Source organism: Dermacentor albipictus, chromosome 1, assembly GCF_038994185.2.
Source record: "Dermacentor albipictus isolate Rhodes 1998 colony chromosome 1, USDA_Dalb.pri_finalv2, whole genome shotgun sequence".
NCBI lineage: Eukaryota > Metazoa > Arthropoda > Arachnida > Ixodida > Ixodidae > Dermacentor > Dermacentor albipictus.
The window spans coordinates 167,277,378-167,290,750 of NC_091821.1; positions in this window are offsets into that span (position 1 = coordinate 167,277,378).

The window sequence follows — 13,373 nt, forward strand, 5'->3', positions numbered from 1 at the left end:
CCGAATAAAATCACCACACAGCATGTGCGTTGCCGCAAAAATCTAGATCGGTCGTTTCTGAACCCCCTCTACAGCACAACGAAATGCACTTGTTTCTAAAGTGAATATTAAAAATTTTACGTATTTCATCTTAATTATTAACTAATTAGGCGAAACCTAAAAATAACCTAAGGAGTGCCACATGACGGCACATCATATGTCATTCGTTTCATTCAGCTGCAGCTAATCACTTTTTCTTAATCCTTGGCACAAGTTACGTGAAACCCTGTATATGCGGGCTGGATCTTCTCTTTATCGCAACTATGGAGAACGGTGCGCGGTCTCCGGATGCCCCCCGTGCAGCGGTTCCCATTCAAGGCTCTAGCCCTCTCTCAAAAGAGACCGGGGATTGACGTGGCAGAGGAGTTTTGCGCCAGGTTATCAGGCCAACTCACAGCTCCAACATTCCACCCCCTTCGAGTAGTTGTCCGCCACCACGTGATCACCGGATGGCTCTAACATTCTCAATCCACGAACTTAAGGCAGCGTTAACTTTGTGTGACCGTACATCAGCGCCAGCACCTGATGGAATTTCCTACCGAGCTTTGCGTCACCTGGCTGACCGAGCGAGAGTTGTTCTCCTTGAGCTGTACAATGAATCTTGGGAGAGATGGCAAGCTACCCATAAGCTGGAAGACAAGTCACCTTGTTACGCTGCTGAAGCCTACTAAGTTGCCGTTGGAACCCTCATCATATCGCCCGATCGCTTTGGCGAGCTGTGTGGGCAAAGTAACGGAAAGGATGGTCCTAGGACGCCTGGAGTGATACTTGGAGTACCACAACACCTACCCTTATGCCATGGCGGGTTTTCGACGGGGACAATCATCGATCGACAACGTCGTCGACCTGGTCACCTACGTTCAGCATGAGAAATGCTGTAAGCGTCTCTGCGCTTCTTTATTTCTCGACGTCAAAGGGACGTATGACAACGTTACGCATGAAGCCATCCTCTCTGCTTTCGAAGAGGTAGGGGTGGGCGGTCCGATGTTTCAATGGATACGCAGCTATCCCTCCATACGATCCTTTTTTGTAAACACCGAGGACGGCCATACTTCTCTACATTATAACTTCCGCGGCGTCCTCCAGGCCGGTGTACTTAGCTCTGCGCTATTTAATCTAACCCTAATTGCTCTCCTTGAGTACGTGCCAAGCACAGTGAGGCTATCAATGTACGCAAATGACATCTTCATGTGGACGTGTGCAGTAACGCTCCTACAGCTGCGAGTGAGAATTCAGAGAGCTGCCACCCAAACTGCTATCTACCTCCATAATCGAGGCCTGGAAATTTGCTCCGAGAAATGCGCACTAGTGCCACTTACGCGCAAACCCATGACAAACTACAGCGTACTGATAAATGGCTAAATAATACCATATGTTTGACAGGGACTAACATAATCATAACATAACATAATAACATAATGGACAAGGATTTGTCACGGCGCCCTCGCGTATCATACGGAAAAAAACGGTTGACAGGCATCTGACACCTGTTCAAGTTTTTAACTGGCAAGAGCGCAATGCTACAACTATACAGGGTATTATTTCTCGGCTTTCTGCGGTACAGCTTCCCAACAATAACCAACACAGGCTAAACGAATCTACGCACAATACAGAGTGTTCAGGCTCAGGCGCTCCGGATCTGTCTAGGACTGCCTCAAAGTCCATCAACAGTGACTACTATAGCAATCGCTATAGACCACCTTGTCAAGACCCACATTGAAATTGAAGCGCTGATGACCCATATAAGGCATCTTACCAGGATTCCTCACCACCCCCTAGCCTCTCTACCCGCGGACAGACTACTCACATCTTTCAGCCAAACGATAACCGCACATGATGAATCATTGCCAGCTTGTTGCACTCCTGCTGCGAGACTTTCGATTCCTCCACGGTGCCTCGCTAAAGTCAAAAATCAACCTCACAATACCTGGCATCCCGAAAAAAGCTGATCTATCATCACCAGCCCTTAAACAGCTCACGTTACTATTTTTGTACGAGAACTACCGTGACTCTACGTATATTCGTATACTCTACGGAGAGGTATACTCTACGGAGAGGGCACGGCACTTGTCAAGCTGGCAGGATGGCTAAACCACCGCTCCTACCTTTGCAGGCATGGCCGTGGATTATTGCCGTGATTTCTTCGAGCAACGTACACGAGCAGTTTACACCCTTGCTGAATCATCTGGGAAACAAGGCATCTGACAGCTCATTGGATGATCTTCGATGGACGACGGTGACGTCAGCAACCACAAGCCTACTAAAGAACCGACACGACGATGGGCACAGCAGAGGGCACGGCACTTGTCAAGCTGGCAGGATGGCTAAACCACCGCTCCTACCTTTGCAGGCATGGCCGTGGATTATTGCCGTGATTTCTTCGAGCAACGTACACGAGCAGTTTACACCCTTGCTGAATCATCTGGGAAACAAGGCATCTGACAGCTCATTGGATGATCTTCGATGGACGACGGTGACGTCAGCAACCACAAGCCTACTAAAGAACCGACACGCCGATGGGCACAGCAGAGGGCACGGCACTTGTCAAGCTGGCAGGATGGCTAAACCACCGCTCCTACCTTTGCAGGTTGGTGTACAAACGTATGCAGTTTGTTGCAAAAGCGACAACAGATTCTTGATTGTAGTGCCGTGCCCTCGCATGTGTTGGTCTATTGTGGTGGACTGTTGGTCGACATTATTGCTATTGTTAACTTCAGGGGATGTAGAGGAAAACCCGGGCCCGAAGACGGCTGAATTGTTACAACAAATTTTGGATAATCAGAAGGAATCTGATGACAAGATGAACACGATTAGAAAAGAAGTCGCTGAACTTAATATGAAGACTGAAAGAATGAACAGGCATCTCATGGCCATGCAGGAAATGCAAATGAAAATTGAGAGACTAGAAAACATAGTCCAACAACAAGCTGAACGACTAGTGGATTATGAAAATAGAAGCAGAAGAAATAATCTGCTAATTTTTGGTGTTCCCGAGGCCAGAACTGAGACGGAAACAGATCTGCGGAAAGTTGTCGTAGATAACATTGTCAGAAGCTTGTTGGGGGTAGAAACTAAATCGATAGAAAGAATTCATCGCATTGGTAAACAAAGCGAAGGCCGGGTAAGACCAGTCATTATGAAGTTCATGGATTATCGCGAAAAAGAGAAAGTAATGCGCAACTGTAAAAAACTAAAGGGCACTTCTTTCGGTATCAATAATGACTACTCAAAAGAGACCGTTGATCTCAGAAAGAAATTATGGGAAAGTAGTGCGCCGGACCGAGCTAAGGGGGCACGGGTATCACTCGTGTATGATAAATTAAAGATAAATGGACGCATGTTTGTTTGGGATCAAGAGAAAAATGAACGGCGTCTGCATAAAAGCCGGAGTGACAAGATCGATAAAGACGTAACAACTCCAACAGCAAGTGCGCATGACCGGCATGAATCCTTTGACTCGGATAGTTCTGCCAGCAGTTCAAGAAAACCGCCCCACTCATAGCTACGAATTCTTGTGCAAAATGCCCGTAGCATCGTTAATAAAGTCACAGAACTAGAATATATTCTACTGGCGCATAGTCCCCATGTAATACTACTTACAGAAACATGGCTGCGTGAGGGAATACGCAGTGATTGCATTGTTCCTTCCGGGTACAAATTCTTTAGGTGGGACAGAGATTCACGAGGCGATGGTGCTGCCATCATAGTTAAAAATTCCGTCCATGCTTCTACGATTGAATCTAATGTTCCCGAAAGTGTATGGTGTAAGCTTACATTCGAAAACAGAACGTACTTCATTGGCGTAGTATACAGACCACCTGCGTCTTCGCCAGCGTTTCTGGAACTGCTAAGCGAATTCTTGGTTGACCATGTTAACAGGAACACGAGGCTGATAATGGCTGGGGACTTTAATTTGCCGCACATTAATTGGCAAAGTTTATTGCCCGGCGAGACAGAAACAGTTAGCTCGGAAAAGCTCTTGGAAATAAAATTTTGTCATGGCTTCGAACAAATTGTTCAAGAACCAACTAGAGTTACAGAAAAGTCAGTCATTATTGGATCTTGTTTTCCTATCGCAAAACATAACAGATTATGCATTAGATATATTGGAGGGCATATCAGACCATAAAATGTTGTCTTTGGACATACAGACCAATGTGGGCAGTATAGGGAGACCGTTTCTACCGGTAAAAGTAAAAGACTTTAAAAATGCAGATGACACCGCCATCATAGATTTTTTAGAATTACAGTTTAGTTACTTCGAGCAGGCATCGAAGAGCGAGTCTGTGGAACAACTGTGGCAAAGATTTAAAAGTAGCATCATAGCTTGCATCGAGCACTTTGTTCCAACTCGTATTAAGAAAACGCGCAAACGAAACCCCTGGATAACACGCAGCATTATCCATATGAAACGGAAAATTAAAAGACTACGAAAACAGAAAGTGAGAGCGATGGAAGTTGCAGCTATAAAAATTGAGATGAAAGAAGCTCTTGTGAAATCGAAAAAACAGTTCTTTGATCACACGCTTGCCAACTTTCTTAAAAGTTCACCACACAAATTTTGGCGTTACTTCAGTGAAAGAAAGGAAAAAATTGAACAGATCGAACATGAAGGGAAAGTGCTGACACGAGTTGAAGACTTAGCTGATGCTTTCAATCGCTTCTTTCAATCTGTTTATACGACAGACAAAGGTGATAAGATAGGCGAATACATGAACGGCGACATGAGGACCGCAATGGAATCAGTTATTGTCAGCCGTGAAGGTGTTTTACAATTGCTTCTTGAAGTAGACGCGAAGAAGGCAAGCGGACCGGATGGTCTACCAACTGAATTTTTGAAACGATATGCCGAATGGGTTTCCTTTTACTTAGAGATAATATATGCGAAGTCAATTGAAACTCGTTCACTTCCACAAGACTGGCGCAATGCAATAGTAATCCCTGTTTTTAAAGGTGGCAACCGTATGCAAGTAAACAATTACCGACCCATATCCCTGACGTCAGTTTGCTGCAAGGCTCTAGAACACGTTATTGCAAAGCATATTATTAGTTTTCTTGACAGTAACGAGTTACTTTCCACAATTCAGCATGGATTTAGGAGCGGTCTTTCTACGGTGACGAAGTTAATAGAAACACTCCATGATTACTACCTGAACATGGATGCACACCTACAAACAGACGTAATAAGCGTTGATTTTAGGAAAGCTTTCGATAAGGTTTCTCACCGTAAATTACTTTTTAAGCTCGATAAAATAGGAATAGGTAAAGAAGTAATACAATGGATAGAGGCCTATTTATCTATGCGTCAACAGTCCGTAAGGATTGAGGATTGCATTTCAAATCCATTGCGTGTGTACTCTGGGGTTCCCCAAGGTTCCGTTTTGGGACCAATACTTTTTTTGTTGTTTGTTAATGATATCGGTGCACTAGTCGAACCGCCTGTTAAAATGAAACTTTTTGCTGATGATTGTTTGATTTATTCGCCAATAGGTTGCGAAGATGACCAAATTAATCTAAATAGATGCTTACAGGCATTAGACGAGTGGTGTTTAACATGGGACATGGAAATAAACTATAGCAAAACAACATTTACGCATATTCGCTCAAGCAGGAGCAAATTTTCCTTCATATACCACATCGGAAACCATCCTCTGAATAATGCAGCTTCTTTCAAATACTTAGGAGTCAGTATTATGCACACATTGCAATGGCACTCACACGTTGATAATATATGTTCTAAGGCAAACCAAAAACTATACTTTTTAAAGAAAAAACTGGAATGCGCTACACGGGACGTGAAATTAACAGCCTACAAAACTTTTGTACGACCAGTCTTGGAGTACGCTTGTGTTGTGTGGTCCCCTCATCAGAAAGTCCTGAAAGCAAAAATAGAAAGAATACAAAGATTGGCAGTCCGTTTCATATGCGGTAAATACCGACGCATGGAGTCTGTTACAGCCTTGTTAAAATCGTGTGAACTAGAGCCTCTGGAGGAACGCAGAAGTAAGCATAGGCTAAAGTTTCTTTTTAAAATCATGAGTGGGCGAACGAAAATAACCAAGGATCTATATCTACAACCCCCAGGACGGAGATGCGATCGTCTAAACAATAGCAGAGCTATTCAACCTTATTTAACACGTACTGATGCTTTTCGTTTCTCCTTTTTTCCTGACACAATTGAAATGTGGAACAGATTGCCTGATGCAGTTGTGAGCAACGAGGGCTCTGCCGAATTTGAAAATGCGTTGGATACTTTCTTTTACGAGAATGTATACTAAATTGTTGCTGCGAGCACTTTCGTTGACTTTTCTTTGTATAACTACTGTTATTTGCTTTTGTTAACTTCCAAGAGCGCCAGTGCATTTGTATGTTACATAGAAAGAAAAATTATGTATCATGTATTCTTGACACATCACCCTCCCTGTAATGACCCCAACAACGGGGTTGACAGTATCAAATAAATAAAATAAAATAAATAAATATTACACTGATGGGTCTGTCCTGCCAAACAGCTCTGCTGCGGCAATCGTGATACCAGCGAACGTTACAACCGTAACATTTAAGACGACTCACGCGAAATCATCGACAGCAGCAGAGCTCGCAGCGTTCTTTACCGCCCTTCATTAAATTGATGATGAACCGCCACACAAGTGGATGATCTTCTGCGATTCAAAGGCAGCACTGCACTCTCTACTGCCACATTTACGACGCGGACCGCGCGAACACCTAGTATTTCAGATTACAGAGACGATGCACAATATAAGTAATGCGGGCCATGAAATAACTTTCCAATGGCTTCCAGGTCACTGTGGGATTATCGGCAATGAACGTACCGATCAAGCTGCCCGTTCAGCCCACACTGAGGACCACCACGTACCAATACCACAATCTAGAACTGACGCAGCATGGAAGCTCAGCCTGCTTGCTCGCCAGTGCACCACGTCGCAATGGAATGAGCCAAATTTCAGGAATTCCTGATTATACTTCCTTGATCCCACATTAAACCTTCGAGTCCCATCAAAGCTTCGCAGTGGAGACGCCACGCTTTTGTGTCGACTGTGGTTGGGCGTTGCTTTTACCAAAGCCTATGCATTTCGCATAGGTATGGCCGACACCGCAACCTATGACCACTACGGCCACGAAGAATCGATTGGCCATATTTTGTGCAACTGCCCGCAGTACAGTCCACAGAGGGAATCCCTTCGCCACGAACTCGAGCAGCTTGGTGACCGACCACTATCGGGAGAAAGAATTCTACACCATCGACAGTACGTAACGTCACAGAAGGCGGCGCAAGTGCTACTGCGCTTCTTGCGATCTAAAGACCTTTGTGAACCTCTCTAACTGGAACGCCCTTCGTGTGTGCATTCTTTGTTCTTTTTGTTCGTAACCCTTACCTATCTGTCCTTTTTCTATTCCGTATTTCACAACCCCAGTGTAGGGTAGCAAACCAGAGACCAACATCTGGTTAACCTCCCTGCCTTTCCTCTTCATCTCTCTCTCTCTCTCTCTTATCATAGTCGCATCGGAAACCTGCCCTTTCTCCTAGAGCGCGTTTGCTTTGTCGATACTGCCACCATATAAATAATCTTCCAGGCGCATCAGCAATAAATCACAGCCCCGTACGGCTGCGTGCGGGCTGCACAGCCGCGCGCTTTCTGCCGTCCACGATTCTGAAATCCGCCGCTAGGTGGCTTTCAGTGGTGCCTCTACTAATGCCCCTAGGTGGCGCACACCGCCTATACGCCGTGTTCCCATTCATGAATTTTAACCCGTTTTACTCGACGGGAAGAAACGTTACTATGTCGCTGTGAATAGGCTGTTCATTTCAATTGAAATGGTGGACAGTGCCAGTTGCAATACATGTATCGTAGAATAAATCTTAAGACACCTTCTGTGTTATTGCCATCATATGAAGATGAGCGGCTTGCCTTTCGGTCATATTTAGTGCACTTATATGACAGGCCTTTATCAGAAATGAAAAGCTGGAACCGTGGCTTCGTGTGTCTGCGATGTACAAAACCACAAAATCACTGCTGCGTTTCTTGAGATACACCAGCCCATACGACCACTTGGGATGAAGTGAACGATGAACGCTTCTTTACGTGTGCGTCCGTGCATACCTGTGAACGTCTCTCCTCCTTCTCATCTTTCAGTCCCTCTTCCCCAGTGCAGGGTAGCCAATCGGGCTCAACTTGGTTAATATCCCTGCCTTCCACTTATCGCTTTTCTCTTTCTCTCCTGCCTACTTGTACGCACGCACGTTTAACGGCACAATTTCAGCAATGAGACGGCGTTATTTCCACGGAGAGTCGACTGAGATTCCGCACCATAAATTCGTTGCCTCGACTACGCGTCGGTAGACAAAGTCAGCATTACGCCAACTTGGTGTGAAAAACATCGCCGATCACTCCGGTAAACACAGTGTCATGATGCTGACAGTACGTTTCTTTCCTGCGTTCACAGCGAAGCCCAGGAGGCGAAGACGTTTGCGATCTTCATGGGCAGCCCTCGCGCAGCACCGGCACATTCATCACGGCGCCCACGCGGCGCGTCCGCGTGCCGGTCTGCGTCCCCCTGAACAGACGCCCCGTTCGTCGGCGGCGGCGTCGTTTACAACCGCGCAGTAGAACCAGCGGTCCGAGCAGCGCCGCCAAGCCGTCCGGATCTCGGGCCGCTAAATTTAGGCGGCTGCGAGCCGAAGAGGAAAAGTAACGCCCGCCGGCCCCGTTCCCTGTCGCGCGCAGTTTTCTCTGGCCGCAAAGTGTGTGTACTCCCGAAGCGTCCGGGCCTCGCGTCGCCGCAGTCGGACCATCCTGCGGCCGCCTGGCCCGCTGTGACACTCCCAGACCTCCTCCCCTCCGTGTCCTTTTTCTACTGTGAAGGAGGAATTAGTCTAAGGCGCAACTTTTGCGCAGATTGAAAGAGCGCGTATTTAGCAGGAAACTGAAATAAACAACAAATAACATAATACCCACGTAACACACGCACTTTCGACCACCATAGAAACCAACGACCGTTGAAATGCGAGAGCTCTGTCGGCTGTGTCGAATACCTGCGTTGGTTGGTCCAGTGAAGCTTGCCTATTTCACCAATCGTTAGACCCAAGGGATGCCGAGCATGCACGTCTGACATGGGCGTAAGAATTGTCGGTCTAAGTTCCACAGAAAGCGACGGCCGAACATTTCATTCGTCCGTGCGAGACATCCGGTAACATATCTTCAGCTTTTTCCGCTTTTGCTCAACTTGCGCCTGTTTTCTTCACAAAAACATAAAATGAAAATTTTCAGATAATCGACGCCATTAAAGGTAGAAGTAAACTTCTTGGCGTCTCCGTTTCCCAGCGCAAAAAGGGAATTTGTAGTGTGTTGGTTGCGCGTGGAGGTGCGGCAATGTTCAGTTTCGCGCGTCGGCTTCAATAAAACAGCTCCCATTTTCAGTTTATGACATTGAAAAGTCCTGCAATCTCTTTACAGACTTTTCTTGGGCCGTGGCCGTCTTCAGGCTCTGCAAAAATCGCATTATGTGCTTTCAGAATTTTCTTTCATGCAGCCCTGCTTCAAAGTACTGATAGCATATATAAGCGTTTGAACTCTGTTTACATGGTATGTTTTATTTTTTAGTTTGTAGCGAGTGTGCATAGCTCTTTTCTTTTTTTGCCTTCGCGCTCAAGCGTGATATCACGCCATGTACCATGTAGATGTTTTTAATCTTTCCAGTATTTGTTTTTTAGTAACGTTCATGCGTTATAGCGCTTAGTGAAATACATATAAGTGATATGGCGATGAATTCGACAAATTCCGGAGTTTTACCTGCCTGAACGACGATTTGGTAGGGAGGCACGCCGTAGTGGGGGCTCCGGATTAATTTTGACCACCAGGGGATCTTTAAGGTGCCCCCAATGCACAGGGCATGGACGTTTTCGCATTTTGCCCCCATCGAAATGCGGCCGCCGCTGCCGGGATTTGATCCCGCGATCTCGTGCTTACCAGCACAACACCATTACCGCCAAGCCACCACGGTGGGTGGTAAGCGAAATGGGGTAGCGCATCAAACTTCTCCACCTGATCTCTTAGCTAAATCTATCTATCTTTCTAAATATATTTAAATTCTACAGAACGCGCTAAATAAGCGGCTGAGCATCGTTATAAAGAATAGCGGGGCCATTTACCCTTCCTGTAGACGCGGCACCGCCTATGCCCTCCGCGCGAGCAGGTCGTTCGGTTTTTTGTGGTGGCCGTACGACTCACTTTGTCCGAGTAAGCGTCCGTACGCAAGAAACTGCTTTTGGAATGCACCGAAAAGCTGCAGAAATAATTTTCTCGCGCGTCTGAAACTGATTGTCACACCTCGTTCAACAATTGCCGCCGAACAAGGGAAGCCAGCCTGAGGCATCGATCACTGTTGATCCCTTCAGGTCTCCGTTTTCCTGTGACATCGTCTTGTTTAGACTATGCTACTTTAACCTTTGACGTCTGCGCCAGCACGCCTGCTATCGTAGCTTTGTGTCTAGTGGTTAATTTATTTCTCCATATATGTTCACACACTTGCAATAGTCGTTGGTTGGGTGAGGACTGGCCGGAAGGAGTGAAGAGTGAGCACGAAGTCGATATTTTTATTGTTAGTGTTTAATCAATGCTGGAGACATTGTTTTGTTTGCGGATTCATGCTATCTAAGCTGTCGCTTTATTTAGAATGAAGAGAAGATGCTCGTGTATCTACGGGCTTCAGCTTTCATATCAAGGTTAATTCACAAGCACTTTTTTTTCTTCTCTTCACCCGGTAGAAGGGCACGAAAGAAGTTCTTTCTGATTTCTGTTGAGCTTTCGAGAAATGCAAATTTCAGGAAATTCCAGCTTTATTGAAATGTAACAACGTTCTTTTAGTGGTCTAGTTCTAGCATATGAAGAAATTCAAACACCGTTTGCACTTGAACAGAAAACACAGCTGCTCGCACAATTGCGGCGAGGCATAACAAAATCCGCGAAGATCGCTGATTTAGAAAGGTAGTGTGAAAAAAATTATTCGTTGCATATCGAGCTACCGAGCAATAGGCGCGTAAGCGATACCTGGCCACCATCCTCAGTAATTTTAAACCATATCTACCCGATTTAAAAACACTTATTTTGGGTGTCCATTGATATAGAACAACCTGATGTGGCAGAAAACTGTTTGCTTTTCTTTACCTAAGTCTGCCACCATAGAAAATCACAAACACGTTTCGGTAAATGGCACGCTGTACTTGCAAGATAAAGGCACGTTGTATTTGTGTGCTTTTCTTTTCTCTCTCTTTATCATCTTTCTTTGACTTTTCATTTCTCATAATTAGTGTATCCATAGGTGAATAGGTATGGATGTCACCACTATGCATGGGTGTAAGTGGCCTTTCTTTGTTTCAGTAGAGAAAAAGGACCATCGTCAAAGGGGAAAATCATTCCTTACACATTCGTACAAAAAGAAAGAAAATGAAAGAGAAGCAAGAATACACCGCTGACGCTCATGTCAGACTCGCCGGCTTTCTGGATGCAGCGCTCGTTTGGCGGTGCCCCTCCATGATCGCCTAAAAGGCTTCAAGCTGGGAACATTGCGTGGTCTAGACGGCACTGCACTCCTTCCTCTGAGCGCTCGCCCCCTTGGCCTTTGGCTGTCTGTCAATCTTCCGCAGGCTGGCGCAGAACGCCTCGAGTCTTCCTGCTCCACAAGAAGCGTGCGAAAATATAAAAAACTAAGAACGGAAGCACGTGGAATGCAAAAATACACAGTCTGCGAGGAAGAAAAGAACCTTGGTGACTATTTCAGTGAAGCGCGTCTTCCAGCTCTCCAATACCTACATTGTAGCTCTGTGAAAGGAGACGGCTGGTTTCCAGGCGCGGCGCATGATTGGTTCCGTTAAGTTAGGTTTACCAAATGCAGCGTTCTCCCACGTAGAGAACTTTTTTTTCTTCTTTCTTAGCTGTAACGGTAGCTTGAGCATGAATCATACATGGGAACTAGCTAGCAGTAACAACGACCAAGCAGGCTTACAGGTACTTGCCAAATGAAGCGATGTGTATTCTAGTCACTCGATAACTGCAAACGAAAATTTCTACATAACCAAACGCTTCTATTATTTGGGTCCTAGATATTTTTCTCGGCACGAAGAACATTTTTCAAGGCGCCACGGGGCTGTTAGTTATAATGCTGCAGCCTGCAAGTCCTCTAAAACGTACATCACTATGAAATTTTCATTTCCGCAAATGCGAAATGAGAAAACGAGCTTTAAGAATTCGCTACCACTGAAACATGCAATGCACGTAGTAACCGCGAGAGAGTTCCAGGCCTCTTCCATGTTTGTCACAACAAACAGAACAAACAGAACACAAACATCTATAATTTCACGGTATGTATTATCAAGTTTCAGTGTAGGAGGATGGCCAGATGATTCCCACAACTGAGCTTCTAACTCTAATATACAATATTCTTTTACACATTATTCAAAAGAAATATTGCGCACAGAAAGACAAATTTTTTGAAGTTTCCCTACGCCCGGGCCACTAACGACAAAGGGTGCGATAAATTGGAATGGCTGGCGAATGACCCACAGCGTAAAACAAGAATAGAGGAAACATAGCTAGGTTAGGCTATAGTCTATACCTGAGTGATATAGATAGTGGACAGAGTGTGGGATGTTTTAACTTTCCACGAGAACGAGTAGTATTAATGGCATTACAACTGGGTCCTTTCGTTACAGATTTCTGCCGTCTTTATAGACGCCCTTATAAAACAAACGAGCGAATTTTCCGCATTGCATCATTGCTCCAACGTGGCTGCACAACACTCGTTTTCAATCGTGATCAAGTGCGGATCTCTAGATTCTTTTGATGTGTAGGTTCAATGTGTACTGGTCAACGCGATCTGTCCTATGGCTCTCAAAACGCAATCGCTACTGTTTCATCAATCAAATAATGTATGTTGTGATCGGAGTCCGCGAATAAGAGTCGGTTATGCGAATCCACGTTTTTGAAAGTGCCTGCAAACCATAGCCGATCTCTTGTCGTGAGTAGTAAGCCAAAATTATTACGGCATTTCAACGCTTCTGTTCACCAAATATTTTTTCTTTATTTAGTGTATTCAACTAAACAATAGAACTGAAGCACTAACTGTAAAATTATCTACTAATAGGTATTTTCTAAAGTATGTTCATTTTCATAAAGTCACACATCGATCCACAGGTCTAGGTGCACGAGAGCTTTTGACGTATTGCGCTCACAGTACCCCATTAGCTTATCTAAATATCAGCACATGCGTATTTTGCCATAGTTTCGTTAAGAACCAGCGTGAGCAGGCACGTACGA